Below are 24,018 nucleotides of genomic sequence, written 5' to 3' on the forward strand. Positions count from 1 at the left end.
AGAATGTTGAGCCCAGATGGCGGCGTCTGCTGAGGTGGGGGACTGCGTTGTGCTGTGGGGAGGTAGCACCTGAGTGACAGCGTGGGAACTGAGCGGAGTCCTGGCGACCTGCAGATGTGTTGATAGGTGATTTTGCCAAGGTGCTCCCGAATCTTGCCTGGCTAGAAATTGGGCTTTGGGTCCTGCTCCAACGGGGGCGTCCTATTGAAGGCTGAGGCCCTGAGCCCCGCAGGGTCACCTGCTGGTGATGTCTAGGGAGAGCAGCTGGATGGGGTCCTCTAACACTCTGCGAGATGGAGTCTTCCCACTAGGTGAGATCTGCGGGCCTGGGGCATGAGGCAGGGCAGCTAGCTCCCTTCCTGCCAGGTTTTCCCTCTCTGGAGGCTGGTCACTGTGAGGCCCTAGATGACATGTGCAGAGGAAAGCTCATGGGTCATTATTACTCTATAAAATTAATTAATTTGCCAACTAAATAAGTGAGAATGAGTCCACAGTAGGAGAATGCAATGAAGAAAGTTCTGAGATTCATTTTTAAAAGGTAGAGGTATGGACCCAGAGAGTCCTTTTCAAACTCCTGTGTTGAAACACTAACACCCAGTGTGTCTTAAGAGGTAGGGCCTTTGGGAGGTAAATGTGGTTTACATGAAAACTTGAGGGTGGGGTCCTCATGGTGGGATTAGTGCCCTTTAAAGAAGAGGCCAGAGACCTTGCTCTCCTCCTTCTCCACCCTGTGAGGACACAGTTAGATGTCAGCCATCTGCTAGCGGTGAAGAGCCCTCCCTGAGAACTGAATTGGTCTGAACCTTCATCTTGGATTTCCAGCCTTCTGAACTTTAAGAAATAAATTTCTATTGTTAAGCCTCCTGGTCCCTAGTATTTGCTATAGCAGCTTGAGCAGACTGAGTCAGGCAGAATTTAGGGTCTGAAATTTTTCAACAGCCCTCCTGTGAACTATCCCTAGCACAGCCAGATTCTTGGGCTACAGCTGAAGCACAGACATCAGAGGATCTTCCTTGATGACAAGTGAATAATTTTTTTAAAATTTATTTTTTATTTTATTTTATTTTATTTTTATTTTTTATTTTTCCTGCAAAGAGAGCAGAAAATTTCTAGTCTTGAAAATGATTCTAGGAGCTTAACATATCTCTACCTAGGAAAATTTCAAAAAATCATTAGTGTCTGGATTTTTATCAGAGATGAATTTATAGGATTAGAACAGAGTTTTCCTCCAAAATAAATTTCTAATCACATAGGTTTAAGTTAGGAATATTAATTCAATAATTTTCTCATTTGTAGACTGAATATTCTCAGATACCTAAAACAACACATGAATTTTGTTTTATTTTTTCTTTTCAACCTGAAAACAGGAACAGTGAGCCTCCTTCTCAGATGGAGTGGGGGTTAGCCACCTGTGGCCACCATGTGCTGCTCAGGGTTGGGACTTGCAGTAAATTTAAATTCACATCTGATTGGGAGGAACTAGCATGAACAAAATGATATTATCAGTTACATGTTCGGCAAAAATATTATAAATGTATGCATGGGATTAAACAAAATATATCAAAAAAGTTAATTTTTTCCTCTTTGTGTGTGCTTAACAGAAAATGTAAGCTTCATATGAAGCTCTTTTTAAAAAATTTCTACTGGGCATTGATCATGTAGATATATCAATGTCCAGAAGTTATTCTGAGCTTTCATTGACTAATAACTTCCTGTCCACTGAGTGAGGTAATGAGAAGATTCTGTTTTCAAATTATGAGGGGCCAGAACAAGTCTTTCAGGTGAGAAAATGAAAATCATTCCAAAGGGGCTATTTTTAGGGACAGAGAAATATTTGGTGATTGAAACTGTTTACTTCAGAAAGATGAAAATAACTTCATGGAGGAAAATTCTTTACTCCATTGTCTGGGAAAAAGCCAGCCCAATGTTTCAATCTGAAACAAGAGAATTATGAAAGACACTATATGCATATGTAGAAAGAGAAAAAAACCTAAATATGTTCTAATCTGAGGGCCAAGTAGATTATAGAGTAAGTAATGAGATAATATAAATGATGATATTAGAAATAACAGAAATAATAAAAGACCACCAATGTCTACTTTGGATTTTTAAATGGCTGTAGAATTTTGTTGAATGAGCTAGACATCTTAAGTGACAAAAATGAACATCTTTGCAAAAAAAGAATTTCAAAAGGCCAGCCTCTTCGTCTGAGAGTTCTGTCACCCAAATCCCAGGTAGAATGATCTAGTGTAGAAAATTCTTAAGTTTTCACCTCAACCCACTGCATACAGGCACAACCACATTCGGATACACACACCTACCATTCCAGGTGAGGCCAAAGTCCCTTAGTCAGGAAGAGCTCAGTGAAAATCAAAGCCCCCTGACCATTAGCACTTGGCCTAATCCCTCGCTTAATCCTCAGTGGTTGTCTCTGGATTAAAGCAGAAGTGCAGCATGCCAGCCTGCATTCATCACTGCCACGTCTCTGCTCCTCCAATGCCTACTTCCTGCCACACCTTCCAAGAAGCCCATCCTGCTGCCAAGGTCAGCCATCCCTGGTGCCCTACTAGCTCTACCTCTGCCCCCTGGGACCTCCAGACACTCAGAACAGCACTGCACCGCTTTCTGCCTTTTGAGAGTAGAATTTGTGCAGCCAACATTCACTGCATTCAACGTGCCATTCAGTTCAGTTCTACGCAATAAGATTTTAAGTTTAGCTCAAATGATTGTCTGTGTCTTGTTTATTGAAAAATCCATAGCTTTGATGGTAGCTTCACATAAATACATCTCATCTAGCCTATTTATCAGTCACGGAATGATTATACACTTCAAAAATTATTTACTGGAAGCCAGGCCTAGTGGTGCATATGGGTAATCCCAAGGCTCAGGAGGCTGAGGCAGGAGGATCAACAGTTCAAAGTCAGCCTTAGCAAAAGTGAGGTGCTAAGCAACTCAGCGAGATTCTATCTCTAAATCAAATACAAAATAGGGCTAGGGATGTGGCTCAGGGGTGGAGTGCCCCAAGTTCAATCCCTGGTGTCCCCTCACCCCGACACATACAAAATTATTCACTCCAGAATTGACAGCTTTTGCCCTGGAAACATCTTTTCTGTTCTACTCATTGGTAGTAGTCAATCTGCTACTTTTAAAAACCAACTCACACAACAAACTACTTCAATGTATTTCCTGCCACTGCACAGATGTCCCTCTACCTTTCAGATAAACTTCCTAGAAAAAACAATGAGTTTTAAGTTTTAATTGAATTTGTGCACTTTACAAGATTAGAAAGAAAGGAAATGATTGCACTCACTTTCTCATTTCTTTACTTCGTCAGAGGATCCCTTTAGTCAACAATCCCCTAATGCTAGTGGTCCTCCGTGTGTCTCCCCGCAGTGGGTCGGTAGGGTAAACCCCACTCTCCTCAAAGATTTCATATAATTTCAAACTTCATTAACTTTCAAGTCAGAAGATATTTATGGCCCTTGGAGAAATGTGATCAAGATACAGTGTTTGTCTCTAGCTTCTCAACACTCCTTCCTAAAAAAAGAGATTCTTTCACATCAAAGCTTCCCCATCCTTCTGAAGAGAACTGGATGACCAGTAGAGTTAATGGTCTTCAGTTTATTAATCACGGTTTGCTCCACTTCATGTTCCAGGACGATCACCAGCACGGCCTGTGCCTGTGGCGATTCAACTCTCAGAGCCTTAATTTCTTCCAGGATTTTTCTTTACCAATTCTCATCCCCTTGCCTTTTGAAATTTTTCTTTTTTCTTCTTCAGATAATGTTTCCATCGACATTGAGCAATATTGCATTTCATGCTTGCTTGGTGCTTCAGGTCTAGTAACCACATTTCCTGTGAACCGTGCAGTGGTCAAGTCAGACTGGTTGTTGGCTTTTTGATGTGAAATGGTTATTGCACATGACTGAGGTGACACACATTATTTTTGCCTCTGATCATGTCACACATAATAAAACAAGTAACACTCAGGCTAGAGCACAGATTGACCCACAAAGTTTATAGAAGTTTGACTTTTTATGTGAAACTCACAGCTAACGTAGAAAAATAAGAATTGGAAATTCTTGTCCCCTCAACGAAAACCCACTATAATTAAAAACTACTAGAACCAGCAGAGCCCAGTAGAGGATATACACACTCAAAAATGGTGTGTGTGTGCGCGCAAAACTAGATTTGTTATTAACAGTGCATTTACTCTTAAAAATAGAATTCTAAAGAGAATCTCAATCTCAGAGCTTTTGAATTATATATGAACCTTGTGAATTATATATGAACCTATCTCAAATAGAATAATGAAAATAATGTGTTGGTGAAATAGAGTTAGAATATGGAGGAGTAACGTAAATAAGTAAGGAAATGTGAATCAATAGTACTTTTTCGATGCAGGAAGATGAAAAATGTAGGAACATTGAGAAAATGAACAGATACTTGCACACACGCAACTCTCACTATTTTTCCATTTTTTATTCCCTGGCTCAGGAGATATCCACATGTGCTTTTTTGTGTTTTTTACCATGAAGAATTCATATTTTTTCTTTATTATTTTAAGATAAAATATGTATCTTTTCCCCAAGATGTTAGATTTACCAACCCTAAGAAGATAATTGTCATATTTTGAGTGGTTTTTTTCAAGAGTCAATATTTTAAAAATGATAACTCACCCATTATAAATACACTAAAACGTGTCTAGCCCACGTCCACTACGAGAGACGTGTGCATCTGTATGCTGTGCCATGTGGTGTGTCTCACCCATGCTCACTCACCCTTGCTCACGCTGTGGTGAGGAAGAGAGCCACCTGGCTGTGGCAGAGGCTGACCACGCAGCCCATCCCAGGCAGAGGAGACCCACAGCACTTGATGGTCACAGGCACCAGGCCTGGGGGTAGGAAGCTGCAGGCCTTGTGCTGGCCTCACCAGGTCACAGCCCAGAACAGAGTGGACAACCTGCTTGTGGGGACAAGCCCTGCAGGATCAAGAGCCAGGGCGCTCCTGAGTCCTGATGGGGGACATCACTGCCCAGCTGAGTGATCCTTTGCGCAGCCCACACTCAGATCCTAGGGCCCACACTCAGAGACAGGCCTCCTCCAGGAGAAGGGTGCAGGGGACCCTTATCCAAGAGAGGACAGCGAGGAAGGAACCCAGGTGAGGCTGAGGGAGGCCCCTCCCATGTCACTGTGGGCAGGGTAGCCTGTGAGACTTAATTTCAGGCTTGGCACTGTATTCTTTTAATAATACGATTGGTTTAGCAATGCTGAAATCAAGCTCAGAGAGTAGGTGATCAATTATTAAACTCCACTGATGTTTGTGGAAAGCGTCACCGGTTAGGTGTGAGTAGCCACAGAGAACAGGAAGACTACAGCCAGGTGACAGCACATCCCGGGAGTTGTGAGGTCAGGTCCTGACAGTCAGATTTCTGCTTCCCAGGCCCTCCGTGTATTGGATGAAGCCCACCCGAGTCAGGTGGTTGCTTCTCTGAGTCTACCAACCTGATGCTGACCTCACCGGGAAACGCCCTCACAGACAGGCCCAGACTTTGTTGTAATGGTGTTCAGTCAGGGAGGGGAAGCACTGAATGACCATCACACACTGTCCCTGCCACTGGCCTTCCCAGGAGCAGCCAGAGGAAAGTACACGAGTGTTTCCTATCAGGGCCTGGAGGAGGAGGTCAGCGCTTGCCAGGCAGGGGGTGTGCCCCTTTCATATTAAACCTGCAATGAGTTCTTCCCAACTGGACAAGGTCTCAGGAAGGCAGCCCTGTCCTCAGGGTTGAAACAGTGCTGGTGGCCAGTTCGACCAAATTTTTTGTCTGTTCTGACTCCAGAGCCCATGGCCTCTTTCTGACCTCATCCAGGGACAGGAAACGCTCTTTTCACAGGATAAACTATTTTTGCATGCTCTTTAATTGCTAAACATTTTTTATTCCTAATGAAGTCAAATTGTTTCCAAAAAATATTGGAAATCACCTTTCTATTCTTCAACAGAACCAGGTCAAATGTCTTTAACTAGTGTGTCATTTTACTATCCCTGTGTTTATGTGACAGAAATATTTGAAAGGCAATCAAAAAATGATAACATTGGGCTGGGGACATAGCTCAGTTGGTAGAGTATTCGCCTTGCATGCACAAGGCCCTGGATTCAATCCCCAGCATCACACACACACACACACACACACAAAGGAAGTGATAAAATTATTGACTTGAAAGAAAAAAAAAGGTCAGTGAAAAGTTACTTTTATTAAACTTCATATGTGGCATTATATAAAATTAAAATATTAGAGCATTAAAAAAGAAAATTTGACTAATTCCTTTTAATTATGTGAATGTATGCTTTAAAAAGAGAAAAAAACATATATATTGGTATGTTTTATTAATAAATAAAAAATATATGGCTTTCATTTTTTAGCCTAAACATTTGCAAATCTGTCACAATCTTTCTCAAAATCAACCTTCTTCACATATTCAGGTTCAATAGACAGTATAGATGGATTTGACAACCTATCATCACTCACAGGGACGAGAGACAGTTTTCCTTAACTTATTTTTTTGAAAATGTTGTTTTGCACGGAAGCCTCAGATGCACAAATGCTCAGCAAAAGTCCTCGACATAAGAATCAGTTTGGCAGAGACTTGGAAACTCCAGTTCATGACAAATTCCAGAAATCAAAGCCCTGCCAGGGCCTTGGGTCCTTCAGGTTCTGTTCTTACAATTTTCAGATGTCTAAAATGTCTACAGCAAATGAAGACTCCGAGTAGTCACCAAGAAGGACAGATCTAAAGTAATTCCACTTCTGTTTCTTCTAATTTCACAATTACCGTGATGTCAGCACTTCCATAAAATGATTGTCTCAGTAGTTGGAGGTTCAAGCCATGCTGAATGTGAGATCTGAGGATTCTGAATCCTTGAGAAACTGTTTCTGTGCAACTGAGTCTACACGTTTCAGAAGAACAATGTAATTGGAAATTTTTCAAATAATTTAAAGTAGTATAGAATGTTTCTTAAAGCGTGTGTGTGCGCGCGCACGTGTGTGTGCGTGTGTGTGTGTGTGTGCGTGTGTGTGCATGAAAAGGGCTGTCTAGAATTTCCACTGACAGAGACTTCTTCAGGAAAGATTATTTTATTACCGACATTGTTTATAATTGCCAGCACATGGTCATAAAAAATGTTAGGACCACCCTTCAGTCAGTTTTATGAGCATTTTGAAATCCTCCACCAACTATTCACCCCATTACTTCTTAGACCCAGTGCTGACTGCTCGCCAGCCTGCCTCAGAATGCCTGTGCTGTCAAGTTGCTTGGGGCATCTTAAGCTCCTCCTGGGCTTGGGCATCTCCTCCTCAGACATTCGTCCTATAATGACATCCTCAGCTGTCACTGCTCCCACCCTGCCGGCCCTCTGCTTGTCAACCAGCACTTGATAATTCTATATTTCAGATGAGCAATATTTAGGTTGCTGGTAATTTACTTTTGTATTGATCAACCTGAAATTACAAAACATGAAGTGTGTTTTCAAGCATGGAATAATAGTCCATAAAATTCCACATGGTCTACCGATATTATCTCTTTACCACTAACATAACTAACAGTCACTGCAGATATTTCATGGCCTGATGCCAGATCACAGTATAAATCACCAACAAATACCCACAGAGAAGTTAAAGGAATCTATATATTTTCACAATTACATTTACCACATCAATTTTCAGGTCCATTATATCTCAACTTTTGCTCTGTTTCTTATATAGGCTGAGTCCATCAGTATTTTATCTCTCTTCCTTTTGGCCTGAGTTTGTACCCACTTAATTGTGGGTTTTCTCTTAAGCATCAATCAACTAACCATGATAGCTATAAGAAAATGTTAAAAATTAATGTTTTGGGACTGGGGCTATAGCTTAGTGGTAGAGTGCCTGCCTCACAAATGTGAGGCACTGAATTTGATCCTCAGCACCACTTAAAAATAAAGATATTATGTCCATTTTCAACTAAAAAAAATTTTAAAAAATAATGGGATATTGTGTAATATCCCAGCTTCATTTGAGAAATTATTTTTTTAAACCAAGAAAAGTTTGCAAATAAATTCTAAATTTAAATATAACAAAAAAGGTTCTAGAATGTAGCTGTGCAGGCTTCTGTAGATGGAAAAGGGTGAAGGTAATCTAATTGAGTTCCTAAATTTAGAGAGGAATTTATATACATAGGAGTTAAATGATTTTAGACTCACAAGGCCTACGTGTGAATCCTGAGTTCCACCATTTATAAATCTGTGGCTAGTCGAGCATCTTAACCTCTTGAGCTTTTATTTCCTCATCTCCAGATACTTGGAAAATAAAATACCTACCTCCTGCAGTTGCTGTGAAATAATGCATACAAAGTGTTTCCCAGAGTGCTTGGCAGGGAAATTTTGTATTGAGATGGAGCAGAACACAGTGAAAGGCCCACTGGAGAATTCTAGGGCCAGAATGTCTGGCCATGAATCATGGAGCCACAGATGAGTCTCCTGTTTATTTTCTCATTTGTAAGATGGGGGGAGGGGAAGTTGTACTTTACACATTTGTTTGTTTTTGAGGAATAATTTTAAGTGAATTAATATTTGAAAACATACTCAAAAATAAATACCAGCTGGGTATTGTGGCCTACACCTGTAATCTCAGCAGCTCAGGAGGCTGAGGCTAGAAGATGGCAAGTTCAAAGCCGGCCTCAGCAATTTAGCAAGGCTGAGTCTCACTAAGTTGCTTATTGAGACCCTGTCTCAAAATAAAATACAGGAGGTCTGGGGATGTGGCTCAGTGGTTCAGCACCCCTGGGTTCAACCCCTGGTACCAAAAAACAAACAATAACAAAAAGAAAGTGCTTTCCAAATGCTTATTTGTTTATATAATCTATATGGTTGCTGCTATGACCATGACTCTTGAATATGCTGTCTTTTAAAATATGTAATTCTATGAATTGCACCATTTTTTCCTATTTAAACCTTCAATAAAAAACAACATCACCATGTGTGTTTTCTTGGATACTGAGACCTCAATCCTGAGACTCCCTAGTGCACAGTACAAGCCTGCTGCAATGAAGTCCACCCACCTTTGAGGACATGATTTTGGGAAAGGGACAGGGCTCCCATAGCCGCTTCTCCTTTTAATAAATTACTCTGGCAATGGAAACATGGCTGTGCATTTTCTCTCTGTTTTTTGATAACCCTGTGGAAATTCAGAAACTGGCCACGAGAGCCCTGGATAATAGGAAGAATTCATTGTGTTCTTAAATGTCTATGGCCCTTTTTAAAATTTAACTATACTCAGGCACTAGACAGAATGGGGCACATTGTAGTAAAAACAATCACAGGATGGGTAGCAGGCTCTGGATCCTGATTCTGAGTGGGTGATTTGTCCCTGGGGGCACCTGGTAAGGTCTGGAGACATGTTAGCTTTGTGAGTTCTCCTGGCATCTAGCCGGTAGGAGCCAGTGACCTTCAGACACAATGGGTGCAGCCTTCATCCCCCGCAAAATTACCTGGTCTGAAACTGCAGGACTGTGGAGGTCCCAAATCCCTGCTGGTCAGTCAGCCTGGGTTTCTGACTGTACCAAAGTCAGGGAATCTCCAGTTCTACTTGGCTTGCAGCACACATACGTGTGTTTGTGAGTTGTGCCAATTCCCAATCCAGTCACTGCTGTTGAGAAGGCATTGCTAGGATGCTAAAAATAGCCAGTTGGCAGAAGTAACTTGACTTTAGTGCTGTTTTTTGTTTATTTATTCTGTAATCAGACTCTAATTGCCAGTATAATGTCCTTTCTGCTAGCTACTTCCATGTTATTATGCACATTCTGTATGCAAAAATTATGCACTTACTTTTAAATATTGTAAATATTTGCTCTAAATATATACTAGCATTTTTCTATATTATAGCTCTACCCAGGCAGTAGAATAATACTTATAAAATGTGGAATTCATACACAGAGTCAGTAAGATGAGAAATGTTGCTTTTTGGAGGAAGATGATTTTGCAAAGTCGGTGTTTTGCATTATAGATGTGTGAAAAGAAAACCTTGGTTTTTAGTTTAATTTTATGAAGTAATTAGCTCTGCGCTCCTTCCAATGTAAGGGTCAGCAGCAAGTCACATGATCACGCACCCCCTTCTCCCCCCCCCCAAAAGGGCTGCTCCCTAAAGGCCAGTACTAACGCTTTTACTCTACTGCATGTCCCCTTCCCTTGAGTGGGAATGCAGGAAAAAAGTTCTGCTCTGTGCTTCAAGTCAGAATAAGTTCACGAGTTGGTAGATTCACCCATGTTCCATCACAGCACAGCTCCAAGGTCAAAGTAAGAAATGTCTAGAAAGCCACAGGATGTTTGTGCTTTGCTCTAAGAAAATACTTGTTAAGTCTTTTTTTTTTTCTTTTTTTAAGAGTAGGGTTCCCCTTGATTGGAGCTTCAGAACAAAATCCCGTTGCCAGTGTCTCAGCAGTCATAGGCAGGGGAAGGAGATATGGGTAGTGGCTGACACATCTATTAAAATTCTTGAGGGAATTGCTGATTTCTACTCTCTTTTCCATGCATGGCCTTAGACATACAGATTCCAAGATTAAAGAGTAGGTACTTCAGAAAGAATGGGTGCATTATCTACTTCCATTTTCCCCTAGGGGTTGGATCCCTTTTATTTTGATTTATATGTTATTCCATTCTAGTTCTTTTGGGGGGAAAAAAGTTTTTATTTTGAAAAAGTATAACATACTAGACCCGATAACAGACACCTGCCAAATATTGATACCTTTATGAATGTATACAGTTTTGCATAACTATGTTCTTATTGAACATAGTTTTAGGAGAACAAAAATAACATTTTTTTTTCTCTTTGAATCAGACTCTTAATTACTATTTTAAAGCCTCTTTCTTTTTTTTTCCAGGTTGGATGTGCTGGTTTCTCCTTTGCCTCTGTTAGTCAGCTTGTCCTCCTCATGAACAAAAGGCCATCTAAGACTAATTTACAGGAGAAAAAGTGTATTTGGGGCTCAGAGGTTCAGTCCACTGAGGGCCAACTCCATCAATTTAGGCCTGAGCAGGGGCAGTCCTTCTTGGCAGAAGGGCAGTGGTGAAGGAAGGCTGCTCAGCTCGTGGTGGCCAGGAAGCAGACAGAGAGGCCAGGGACAAACCATAGGATCCCCAGGGCACATTCCCGGCCCCACCTCCTGCAGCTGCCTTCCTTACCACCCAGTCAGCCCATTCCAGCTAAGAAGGACTGATTAGGCTACAGCTCTCTGAATCTCATCGTCTCACTCCTGAACACTCCTGCATTCATGGAGCTCTGGGGGACCCTCACATCCAAACCACAGTCTCTAAAATTATTTATTTCAAAAAGTTTATTCATTGTTGAAAATTTTATCTTTCTCTACATCCAGTTATCAGAAAGATAAAGAAAATGAAAGATAAATTTTTTTAGACTTTTAAAACACTATAACTATTTTAGACTATTTTTAAGAACAAAAGAGTAACTTAAATTAAACATGGTACAACTTAGAATGCAAATTCCTCTTCTCTCTCCCCCTTTGTCTGAGGCAGATCTGCATGCAGGTTGTAGGCTTTTTTTGTTTATGGTACACATTTTACTGAATCTCTGGCCTTGGTATTTATCATTACAAGCCATCTAGGATTTTAAGATCTGGGTTGAGGAATGATTTGAAAGTTGTACCATGATGTTCCCTGCTAAGGAGAAACCTGAGATCAAAAATATTGCTTAAACTGATCTGACCAAAAGGTGCACTATGCACTGGTGCTTAAAAAGCATGCTCTTCTCTCAATGAGTGATGGGAGTGCTGAAGCCATAGCCATCCTTGAAAAAAGTGCAACAGTATTTCTTTGATTCAGTTCCTCTAAACAACACACACACACACACACACACACACACACACACACACACACACACACACACACATGAGGATCCTGGAAGTGCCTATCAAGGAACCTAGGTTGTGCCTCATGGAAGGTAGAAAAAACTGGTGCAGGCTAGACTATACCCATGTGACTCCAGTGAGAAGGGCAAAGGGGAACCTATGTGTCTGGAAGCTAATGTGACCAGCCGAAGTGTCAGAGAAAATGACCTAAGAAGGCAGAGAAAATGTGCCCCCAAGGATGGTGTTTTTTCTGGCTACTCACCCCTCAAAAAGACAGGCGAAAGGTGAGTAGCCAGAGAGCAGGAGATGGTGAGAGCATGAAATTCTGTAGGCCCACACAGAGAAGAGTATGAAATAGGTCAGGATTTGTCTCAGAATAAAGGGATAGGTGAGGCCTAATGCCAGAGGACAGTTGAGGCAGAGGAAAGGTATAAAGATACAGAATGAGGCTTGGGTCATGTCAGGAAATATTTCTAAGAAATTTCAGAAGTTTGACCTTTCACATTCTAAAGAGATGCTTATGGTGACATTTGCATGGTAGCTAGTTCACTCCAAAGGGTGAAAATAGGGAGAATGTAATAGTATGATATGTAGGGGAAACAACTCAGAATTGAGGGGATATTCCCAGAAACAGAGGAGAGATCATTTTCTGTGACTACTGATAACATTGTGAGGAAAATCCTCCCACCTCTTTAGGAAATCCACCTTACATGTGAGAACACTGGTAGCATTTCAAGTGTTTTAACATTGTGTTCCCTGGTGTGTTGTAATGTAAAACTTACCCAATTTGACTGTCTTTTCTTTCACCTTGCCTAATCCTTTCCGTGGAAGCGCCTCTTTTATTGTGATGGGATCGGTGCGCTTAGAAAGAAGACAGTACATAAAGAGTGTATTTTTCATTGACTACAAAGTTAATAATTTAGAATAAATATTCCACTATGACTTTCTATCATGCTGTTTCTGTGATAGAGTCAGAAGCTTATGGGAACCTGTGAAGCCATGAGCCAAAAATTAATCTGCCCTCCTATAACTTGTTCCTGTCACATAAAATGGTCACAATGAAGAAGATCTGACCACCACAAATGGGACAGTTGCAGAGCACATTAGTGTTTCTTGTAGTTCTGCCCAGCATGAAATACTGAGGGGAGTCCTAAGACTTAAGAAGGGTAAGAGATGGGAACTTGAGAACCTGGGAAATTAATATCTCTGCTAAAGGTACTTACATAGCTGAACATAAATCCTAACAATGACATATCCTTGTATTTTAGTTTCTAACATATTATATTATAAATTAAAAACAGGAGAAAAAATTTCATAGTTTGAATCAATAATGGAAATGAACACAAAAATTCCAGTGTGCACATCATAATTGTGACAACAGCATCATAAACAATAAGGAAGAGATGAGGGTAGGAGGAGAAGGAACATGGTAATAGAACTCAGGCATATGTTGGTATTGATGTAAAACACATAGAAACCACTATAAAAATAAATTTCAAATATAGATAAAAGGATATAAAAGGTAACAAAAGTGGTATGATAGGGAATAAATAAACCAATCAAAATGGAAGCTGCTAGTGGAGCAGTGAGGAACCTAAAACAAAGAAAAAACACATGTAAAAAACAGCCCATTGGCAGAAGTCTTTCATTATCTGTGATGACATTAGATGGAACAGATGAGTCTTGGTTTCTAAATACCTAAGAAGCCTGCATCCACACAAAGTTTCACACAATTTCTCTACAATATTGCATTAGGGAGATAAGCTTGGGTTTGATGGATTCTCTTCTAACAGAAACAATGCACCTGGTAACACAAACTTGACCTTCCATGACTTCCCATGCTCTGTCAATGCCATCAATCTGAGACACAGGACAGGACACCTTTTGGCACAACTGGCACAGAATGAGGCTGGACACCCTTGCAATAGGCTCTCCAGTGACAGAAGATTTGGGGTCCTCAGGAGGCGGGCTGTGAAACCTAAACAAGAAAGAAGCAGTGGAGGGGCATTCAGAGGAATCCAGGAGAGAAGCTGGGGTTGTACAGAGTTCAGGAGTGAGGCCAGTCCTGGGAGTGAACAGGAGTAATGGGCATCAGGAGAGTTTAAACTGTTTGAGGTTGCAGTAACCACATTCTGAGGGTCAGACAGTACATATAATAGTAACCCCATTACTATTAGCTATATATACATCCAAAGGAAATGAAATTAGCATATCAAAGAGATACCTACACTTTCATGTTTACTAAAACACTATTTACAATACTCAAATATGGAATCAACTGTGTCCATCAATGAATGAACTGATAAATAAAATGTCAAACACACAAATGAAATATTATTCAGCCATAAAAGAAAGGGATTATGTTATTTGTGGAAACACAAATATGTTGGACATCATGTTAAGTGAAATAAGGCATGCATAAAAAGACAAATATTGCATGATTTCACTCACTTGTGGAATCTTAAAAATGCTGAGCTTATAAAACTAGAGGGCAAAATACTGTTTATGAGAGGTTGGGAGACTAGGGGAGATGTTGAGGAGGAGATATTGGTTAATGTGTACAAAGTCACAGCCAAACAGGATAAATATAACTACATATTCTTAGTTATTCAATACACAATGTATCAATGTTCCAAACAACCATAAAGATGTACAATTATAATGTCAGTAAAAAGAGCATAAAGTAAAAATAAAACTACAACAAACCCGGTCTAAATATTCCTTAATATTTTTATGTAATATTTCTCTAACCCACAGAGCATTTTCTTCCTATTACTATTTTGATTTCTTTATCACAATTATGTACATCTTGTCTTCATCACTAGACTATCTCGTCTGAAGGGCGGGTATGTCTTTAATTCATTAGAGTACCCAACACGGTGCCTAGGACAAATAGGATCGGCACTGCGACTATTTTGAATCAATAAAATCCAAAGGAATATGAAAATGACCTACCATAGAATTTTAGGGTTGTACAATGTAATAGCCAACTCAGAGATGATGCAGTATCTGAAGGGAAGGGGGCTGTGGGGAGTCTAGTTAAGAAAATCATTTTATGGCAATTAACTGAAATCTTTTTTCATTTCTCCCTAAGAAAACAAAATACTCCTCACAAATTTTAGGACAAATAATTCTCTGAGCAGTCAGTATTTGAATAATTTTAAATACTGATGAATTTTTAGGCCATGAAAAGTTATGAGAAATTTATGATTTATAAATCTAAAAATAGGACTAATCTGATTATTATACATCCTATTCACGAAACACATAACACTAAAATTTTGGGTGAGTAATCAGTGTGGATACCATCATAGACCCATCAGAATAAGATTAACTTTTGTATCCAAGTGCACCCTGCTTGACTAGTACCCTCTGTGCCTTATTTTGAAACTTAAAAGATTTGTCATGTTACTATTTTTTCTCTCTGATGGATATAATTCCTCCTACATCCTGTGTCATGATCAGTGAAGCAGATTTCCTACTTCCCAAAACCTGCGTGCTCCCTAACAGAATGACTGAAATTTATCAGCCTTCATGGCTTGTTTTTCCTTCATTTACTCGCTGCACTCACTCTCTCTGCCTTTCCCAATGTGTATTCACCCTTATCCTCTCTACTTCACAATTTCCAACTCCCCTATGATCTATGCCTGTCTTGTATAGAAACTAAGAGGGATACTCCCACTATAACCTGCTGCTGGACTTTGGTCTTAAGAGAGACAACTCATTATCTTTCTCACTTTTTCATTATTACCTGTTTACTAGGTTCATTTTTCCAAGTATTAGAATAAATCAGCACTCATTGAGCATTAAAAAACGCAGGCATTCAAGTAGCTAATGAGGGTACATGGTACTACCTAGAGTGAGCAGTTTGATCGTGAAGACCTTGAATTATTAGAAAACTGTATAATTACTAAACTCAATTCCTTTTAGACTCTCCCGCCAGCACCACGCTGTCACTACTCATCAGAACAAGCCTTCCTGGCCAGAAGAGGTTGGCAGTGCTGTCCTAAGGATCAGCAGAGCAGCTTAGGTAAATTAGTGGTGTCGAGGGCCCCAAGGAACCCCCTGTCCTGGCCGCCCTGACCTGCCTCTTCCTACAGACCTGTGGTGCCCTTGAGGTTTCCCCACAGCAGCAGCCTGCTCTCAGCAGTGTTGCATGCAGGCCTGGCCACCAGCAAGGCAAGTGGGGCCAAGACTATGGGTCCAGCTGCTCCTGGATTGACCAGCTCCCCAGTAGGCTGAGGGAAGGTACATATACCCCCTTTGGCCTCACCCACCGTCCGTCCTGCCTGTGGGCTGCCAGGAGCAGGAGGGGAACGGTCACACAGCCCACCATTACGCCATCCTCCTTACCGGGGTAAGCGGAGCAACAGCCTCCCTGATCTCCGAGAGGATCACATGGCAATGGATGTTTCTGGGTGCACGCTGGTAGAGCATCTTCCACCTGAGGCCAGGGCAAACAGCAACAGATTAACCATTGCCCACCCTGCAAACTGCTAAGCCCTTCCTCCCTGGCAGGTCTCCATCTCCCAAGGATCTCCAGCTTCACCCCCAGACGGCCAGGCAGTCAGTCCATGGTGTGCTGAGTGAGTCTCTGAAGGACCCGAGTGTCACTACAGCTGCGGCATGGGGCCTGCCCCTGCTGGACAGGGTGGGGCAGAGAAGCTGCACAGGGAGCAGAACGTGCTCCTGCCCATTAAAACATCCCCTCTAGTGTGGAGAACAGATGAGTGTACAGTGAATATTGGCTGTGAGGGCCAGGGTTCCAGGGTCCCCACTCTCCCATCATTTCTTCAATTTTACTTAAACAGCAGAGGGCTTCCTCTGGGCAGTTAGGGGAGACTCCTGGCCAGCACAGACCACAGAGTCCTCACTGTACTACCCAGCCTGGCCACAGCAGTCCCAGACTACAATGCTAACAGGGCCAAAGGCCAGACCATGGGTGGAAGTGGGCCAGGGCTGCTGCTTGCTGCTATCTCTGCCAGCAGGTGTGAGCCTGGCACCTGCTATAGCAGATGTGAGAACCAGGCGCACAGCAGTAGGCAGGACAGAATATGGGCAGACTCATGCCACACCTTCAATCCCACCTGGACAGTGGTAGCAGCCTTGGGGTCTACATGCTCACCCACAGGAGAACAGGGCTATGCCAGCAGCAGTAGACATGAAACCACTCTGGCCCACAGCATCTAACATCAGAGGGTGCCCAGAGAGGGCAGGAGGGGCTGACCTGCACGAATACCCAGCATCTCACCTGTTCACACAAGCCTCCACAGTGGGGTCCCCAGCGTCCACTGCCTGAAGAACCTCGCGAACATTTTCCTCCAGCCAGCTCATGGTGGCAGGCTATTTCCAGAGGAAGTGCGACCGCCCGAGGTACAGACTCACCAGCTGGGTAGGGCAGGGGGGTGGCTGTGGGAGCAAGGCCTGGGTCAGGGATGGGGGGTTGGCTGTGGGAGCAAGGCCAGGGTCAGGGACGGGGGGCTGGGTGGAGCACGGCCAAGGTCAGGGATGGGGAGCTGGGTGTGGGAAAAAGGCCATGGTCAGGGCAGGGGACTGGCTGTGGGAGCAAGACTGGGACATGGATGGGAGCTGGGTGGAGCAAGGCCAAGGTCAGAGATGGGGAGCTGGGTGGAGGAAGGTCAAGGTCAGGGATGGGGAGCTAGGAGTGGGAACTAGGCCATGGTCAGGGCAGGGGACTGGCTGTGGGAGCAAGACCTGGGTGAGGGATGGGAGCTGGGTGGAGCAAGGCCAAGGTCAGGGATGGGGAGCTGGGTGTGGGAGCAAGGCCTGGGTCAGGGATGGGGAGCTGGGTGGAGCAAGGCCTGAATCAGGGATGGGAGACTGGTTGTAGAGCAAGGCCAGGGTCAGGGATGGAGAGTTGGGTGGAGCAGGCCTGGGTCAGGGATGGGGGACTGGCTGTGGGAACAAGGCCTGGGTCAGGGATGGGGAGCTGGGTGGAGCAAGGCCAAGTTCAGGGATGGGGAGCTGGCTGTGGGAATAAGGCGAGGGTCAGGGATGAGAAGCTGGCTGTGGGAGCAAGGCCAGGGTCAGGGATGGGGGACTGGCTGTGGGAGCAAGGCCAGGGTCAGGGATGAAGGACTGGCTGTGGGAACAAGGCCTGGGTCAGGGATCGGGGGCTGGGTGTGGAAATAAGGCCAGTGTCAGGGATGGGGAGCTGGGAGGAGAAAGGCCAAGGTCAGGGATGGGGAGCTGGGTGGAGCAAGGCCAGGGTCAGGGATGGGGAGCTGGCTGTGGAGTAAGGCCAGGGTCAGGGCAGGGGCATGGCTGTGGGAGCAAGGCCTGGGTCAGAGATGGGTGGCTGGCTGAGGGAGCAAGGCCAGGATCAGGGATGGGAACCTGGGTAAAGCAAGGCCAAGGTCAGGGATGGGGAGCTGGCTGTGGGAGCAAAGCCAGGGTCAGGGATGGGGGGCTGGGTGGAGCAAGGCCAAAGTCAGGGATGGGGAGCTAGGAGTGGGAACTAGGCCATGGTCAGGGTAGAGGACTGGCTGGGGGAGCAAGACCAGGGTCAGGGATGGGAGTTGGGTGGAGCAAAGCGAAGGTCAGGGATGGGGAGGTGGGTGTGGGAGCAAGGCCTGGGTCAGGGATGGGGAGCTGGGTGGAGCAAGGCCTGCATCAGGGATGGGAGACTGGTTGTAGAGCAAGGCCAGGGTCAGGGATGGAGAGTTGGGTGGAGCAAGGCCTGGGTCAGGGATGGGGGACTGGCTGTGGGAACAAGGCCTTGGTCAGGGATGGGGAGCTGGATGGAGCAAGGCCAAGGTCAGGGATGGGGAGATGGCTGTGGGAATAAAGCCAGGGTCAGGGATGAGAAGCTGGCTGTGGGAGCAAGGCCAGGGTCAGGGATGGGGGACTGGCTGTGGGAGCAAGGCCAGGGTCAGGGATGAAGGACTGGCTGTGGGAACAAGGCCTGGGTCAGGGATAGGGAGCTGGGTGGAGCAAGGACAAGGTCAGGGATGGGGAGCTGGGAGGAGAAAGGCCAAGGTCAGGGATGGGGAGCTGGGTGGAGCAAGGCCAGGGTCAGGGATGGGGAGCTGGCTGTGGAATAAGGCCAGGGTCAGGGATGAAGGCCTGGCTGTGGGAGCAAGCCTGGGTCAGGGATGGGGAGCTGGGTAGAGCAAGGCCTGGGTCAGGGATGGGGGGCTGGCTGTGGAGCAAGGCCTGGGTCAGGGATGGAGGGCTGGCTGTGGGAGCAAGGCTTGGGTCAGGGATTGGGGGCTGGCTGTGGGATCAAGGCCTGGGTCAGGGATGGGGAGCTGGGTGAAGCAAGGCCAAGGTCAGAGATGGGGGGCTGACTTTGGGAGCAAGCCTTTGTCAGGGATGGGGGGCTGGCACTGGGAGCAAGACCTGGGTCAGGGATGGGGAGCTGGGTTGAGCAAGGCCAGCGTCAGGGATGGGGAGCTGGGTGGAACAAGGCCAGGGTCAGGGATGGGGGACTGGCTGTGGGAGCAAGACCAAGGTAAGGGATAAGGAGCTGGCTGTGGGAGCAAGGCCTGGGTCAGGGTTGGAGAACTGGGTGGAGCTAGTCCTGCTTCAGGGATGGGCGACAGGCTGTGGGAGCAAGGCCAGGCTCAGGGATGGAGAGCTGGGTGGAGAAAGGCCTGGATCAGGGATGGCTGTGGGATCAGGGCCTGGGTCAGGGATGGGGAGTTGGCTGAGCAAGGCCAAGGTCAGAGATGGGGGGCTGGCATTGGGAGCAAGCCTGTGTCAGGGATGGGGAGCTGGGTGGAGCAAGGCCTGTGTCAGGGATGGGGAGCTGGGTGGAGCAAGGCCAGGTCAGGTATGGGAGCTGCTTGGAGCAAAGCCTGGGTCAGGGATTGGGGACTGGCTGTGGGAACAAGGCCTGGGTCAGGAATGAGGAGCTGGGTGGAGCAAGGCCAAGGTCAGGGATGGGGAGCTGTGTGGATCAAGACCTGGGTCAGGGTTGGGAGCTGGGTGGAGCAAGGCCAGGGTCAGGGATTGAGTGTAGACTGTGGGAGCAAGCCTGGGTCACATATGGGGAGCTGGGTGGAGCAACGCCTGGGTCAGGGATGAGGAGCTGGGTGAAGCAAGGCCTGGGTCAGGGATTGGGGACTGGCTGTGGGAACAAGGCCATTTTCAGGGATGTGGGACTGGCTTTGGGAGCAAGGCCTGGGTCAGGGATGGGGGACTGGCTGTGGGAACAAAGCCTGGGTCAGGGATGAGGAGCTGGGTGGAGCAAGGCCAGCGTCAGGGAAGGGGAGCTGTGTGGATCAAGACCTGGGTCAGGGTTGGGAGCTGCGTGGAGCAAGGCCAGGGTCAGGGATTGCGGGCTGGGTAGAGGAAGGCCAAGGTCAGGGATGGGGAGCTGGGTGTGGGAACTAGGCCATGGTCAGGTCAGGGGACTGGCTGTGGGAGTAAGACCTGGGACAGGGATGGGAGTTCAGTGGAGCAAGGCCATGGTCAGGGATGGGGAGCTGGATGTGGGAGCAAGACCTGGGTCAGAAATGCCGAGCTGCATAGAGCAAAGCCTAGGTTAGGGGTAGGGTACTGGCTGTGGGAGCAAGGCAAGGGTCAGGGATGGAGAGCCGGGTAGAGCAAGGCTTGGGTCAGGGATGAGGAGCTGGGTGGATCAAGACCTGGGTGAGGGATGAGGAGCTGGGTGGAGCAATGCCATGGTCAGGGATGGGGAGCTGGCTGTGGGAACAAGCCTGGGTCATGGATGGGGAGCAGGGTGGAGCACTGCTTGGGTCAGGGATTGGGGGCTGCCTGTGGGATCAAGGCCTGGGTCAGGGATGGAGAGCTGGGTGGAGCAAGGCCAAGTTTAGAGATGGGTGGCTGGCTTTGGGACCAATCCTGTGTCAGATATGGGGAGCTGGATGGAGCAAGGCCTGGGTAAGGGATGGGGGGCTTGCTCTGGGAGCAAGACCTGGGTCACGGATCGGGAGCTGGGTGGAGCAAGGCCAGGGTCAGGGATGGGGAGCTGGGTGGAACAAGGCCAGGGTCAGGGATGGGGTATTGGCTGTGGGAGCAAGGCCAGGTTCAGGGATGGGGGACTGGCTTTGGGAGCAAGGCCAGGGTCTGGGTTGGGGAGCTGGGTGGAGCAAGGCCAAGGTCAGGGATGGGGAGCTGGCTGTGAAAGCAAGGCCTGGGTCATGGTTGGGGCACTGGGTGGAGGCAGGCCTGCCTCAGGGATGGGGGACTGGCTGTGGTAGCAAGGCCAGGGTCAGGGATGGAGAGCTGGGTGGAGAAAGGCCTGGGTCAGAGATGGGGGGCTGGCTGTGGGATCAAGGCCTGGGTCAGGGATGGGGGACTGGCTGTGGGAATAAGGCCTGGGTCAGGGATGGGGAGCTGGGTGGAGCAAGGCATGGGTCAGGGATGGGGGACTGGCTGTGGGATCAAGGCCTGGGTCAAGGATCGGGTGCTGGATGGAGCAAGGCTAGGGTCAGGGATGGAAGCTGGGTGGAGCAAAGCCTGGGTCAGTGATTGGGGACTGGCTGTGGGAAGAAGGCCTGGGTCAGGGATGAGGAGCTGGGTGGAGCAAGGCCAAGGTCAGGGATGGGGAGCTGTGTGGATCAAGACCTGGATCAGGGTTGGGAGCTGGGTGGAGCAAGGCCAGGGTCAGGGATTTAGAGCTGGCTGTGGGAGCAAGCCTGGGTCAGAGATGCGGAGCTGGGTGGAGCAAGGCCTGGGTCAGGATTGGGTAGCTGGTTGTGGAGCAAGGCCAGGGTCAGGAATGGGGGGCTGGGTGGAGTAAGGCCAAGGTCAGGGATGGGGAGCTGGGTGTTGGAACAAGGCCATGGTCAGGGCAGGGGACTGGCTGTGGGAGCAAGACCTGGGACAGGGATGGGAGTTGGGTGGAGCAAGGCCAAGGTCAGTGATGGGGAGCTGGATATGGGAGCAAGACCTGAGTCAGGGATGGGGAGCTGGGTAGAGCAAAGGCTGGGTCAGGGTTAGGGGACTGGCTATGGGAGCAAGGCCAGTGTCATGGATGGGGAGCCGGGTGGAGCAAGGCCTGGATCAGGGATGGGGGACTGGCTGTGGTAACATGGCCTGGGTCAGGGTTGAGAAGATAGGAGGAGCAAGGCCAAGGTCAGGGATGGGGAGGTGGGTGAATCAAGACCTGGGTCAGGGATGAGGAGCTAGGTAGAGCAAGGCCAGGGTCAGGGTGGGGAGCTGGCTGTGGGAGCAAGCCTGGGTCAGAGATGGGGAGCTGGGTGGAGCAAGGCCTGGGTCAGGGAATAGGTGCTGGCTGTGGAGCAAGGTGTGGATCAGGGATGGGGGGCTGGCTGTGGAGCAAGGCCTGGGTCAGGGATGGGGTCTGGCTGTGGGAGCAAGGCTTGGGTCAGGGATTGGAGGCTGGTTGTAGGATCAAGGCCTGGGTCAGGGATGAGGAGCTGGGTGGAGCAAAGCCAAGGTCAGAGATGTGGGCCTGGCTTTGGGAGCAATCCTGTGTCAGGGATGGGGAGCTGGGTGCAGCAAGGCCTGGGTAAGGGTTGGGGGGCTGGCTGTGGGAGCAAAACCTGGGTAAGGGATGGTGAGCTGGGTGGAGCAAGTTCAAGGTCAGGGATGTGGAGGTTGCTGTGGGAGCAAGGCCTGGGTCAGGGATCGGGGGCTGGGTGTGGAAATAAGGCCAGTGTCAGGGATGGGGAGCTGGGTGGATCAAGGCCTGGGTCAGAGATGGGGAGCTGGGTGGAGCAAGGCCAGGGTCAGGGATCGGGAGCTGGCTGTGGATCAAGGCCTTGGTTAGGTATGGGCGACTGGCTGTGGTGCAAGGACTGGGTCTGGGATGGGCAGCTGCCTGTGGGAGCAAGCCTGGGTCAGGGATGGGGAGCTGGGTAGAGCAAGGCCTGGGTCAGAGATGGGGGGCTGGCTATGAGAGCAAGACCTGGGTCAGGAATGGGGAGCTGGGTGGAACAAGGCCTGGGTCAGCCTACTGCTCAACAGGAGATGACCAGCTGTTCTGTGGCTCGTTCCTTCCTTGCGCTCTCCAACCTGACCTCATCCTCTGGATCTGGCCTAACAACTACTTCTCTGAGGGATGCCAGGCCAGGTAATGGTGGGGGGTGTTCTTGGACCCATGCTGTCTTCTATGCTAACGTGAGATTCATAGTGGACTTCAGGCCATTAATCTTGACTTCAGGAGGACTAGAGCCTGAGGTCAGCCACATGAGTGGTCAGCCATGCAGGTCTGACAGAGTTCCAGTGACAAATGCTGACGTCAAGTCTCATTAAGCCTCCTGGTTGGCATAGGTCTGTTTGTGTTCTCAGGTGTCACTGGGAGGAGAAGGTGCTCTTCCTCACTGCACTGGGAGCGGGAGGCTGGGAGCTCATAAGTGGTGACACTGGACCCTCCCGAAGTGCTCTTCTTTTTTCTCAGGGGCTGCAGTCTTGTCTTTATGCTGAAGTAAACCCTAACCCTGAGCATAATAGCTCTGAACTCCAAGACCTTCTGGTGAATCACTGAACCTGAAGGCAACCTTGGGGACCAGTGAACTGGACGTCAGAAGTGAGAGTGGTCTCGGGACCCCAAGCCTATGGAGGTGCAGAAAGTGAGGATGGTCTCGGGACCCCAAGCCTGTGGCAGTGTCAAGTGAGACGGGCCTGGGAGACACCTGACCTCCCTTGACCTTGGCAGCTCCCATCCGTGAGCCACGTAAGGCCTGTACTCTGTGACCCTGAAGGCGCAGTGTGATCAGCACCCTTCCTGGCCCATTAAGTTTACAGGCCTCTCCTGCACCCAGGTGCCTGCCTGTGGCCCCCTCTGTGGTCCTGGTGCTCTCTCGGCTGCCCTCAGGCATGTCTGTCTCGGCCCTGTGCTGACTCCTCACCCTGCTCATTCCCTAGGGTGGCCATGGCACCACCTGACTTACCTGTTCACTGTCCATCCCCAGGATGTTTGCCCTTGAAAAGGCCTGGACTGTCTCTTGTTCCCCATGCCCAGCCCACTGACCAGACCCCATGCTGTCCTCAGCCCCCGTGCAGCCCACCCCTGGTAGGGGTTCCTGTGAAGGGTCAGTCTGTAGGCCCTAGCAGGTACCCTTGTACCAGCTGACAGTAGGCTTGGGTGTGCCGGTCATGCGGCAAGCCAGCTTTACAGTTTCCCCCAGCTCAGCCGTGCAGTCAGCCAGTTCCTCTTCAAATTCCAGAG

General features: G+C 47.3%; 1 long non-coding RNA gene across 2 annotated transcripts; it reads right to left on the reverse strand.

Annotated features, from left to right (window-relative positions):
* Positions 1–6,367: 6,367 nt before the first annotated feature.
* Positions 6,368–24,010, reverse strand: LOC144374366 (uncharacterized). Of its 2 annotated transcripts, XR_013433800.1 has the most exons (4): positions 17,146–24,010; positions 16,248–16,338; positions 12,677–13,872; positions 6,368–7,495 (listed from the first exon to the last, which is right to left on the reverse strand). It is a non-coding gene; the product is annotated as an uncharacterized LOC144374366 (long non-coding RNA). The 2 variants fall into 2 exon arrangements; XR_013433799.1 differs by having other exon boundaries at positions 6,368–13,872; positions 17,146–22,601.
* Between the last annotated feature and the right edge of the window lie 8 nt (positions 24,011–24,018).

This window comes from Ictidomys tridecemlineatus, unplaced genomic scaffold (genome assembly GCF_052094955.1).
Source record: "Ictidomys tridecemlineatus isolate mIctTri1 unplaced genomic scaffold, mIctTri1.hap1 Scaffold_66, whole genome shotgun sequence".
NCBI lineage: Eukaryota > Metazoa > Chordata > Mammalia > Rodentia > Sciuridae > Ictidomys > Ictidomys tridecemlineatus.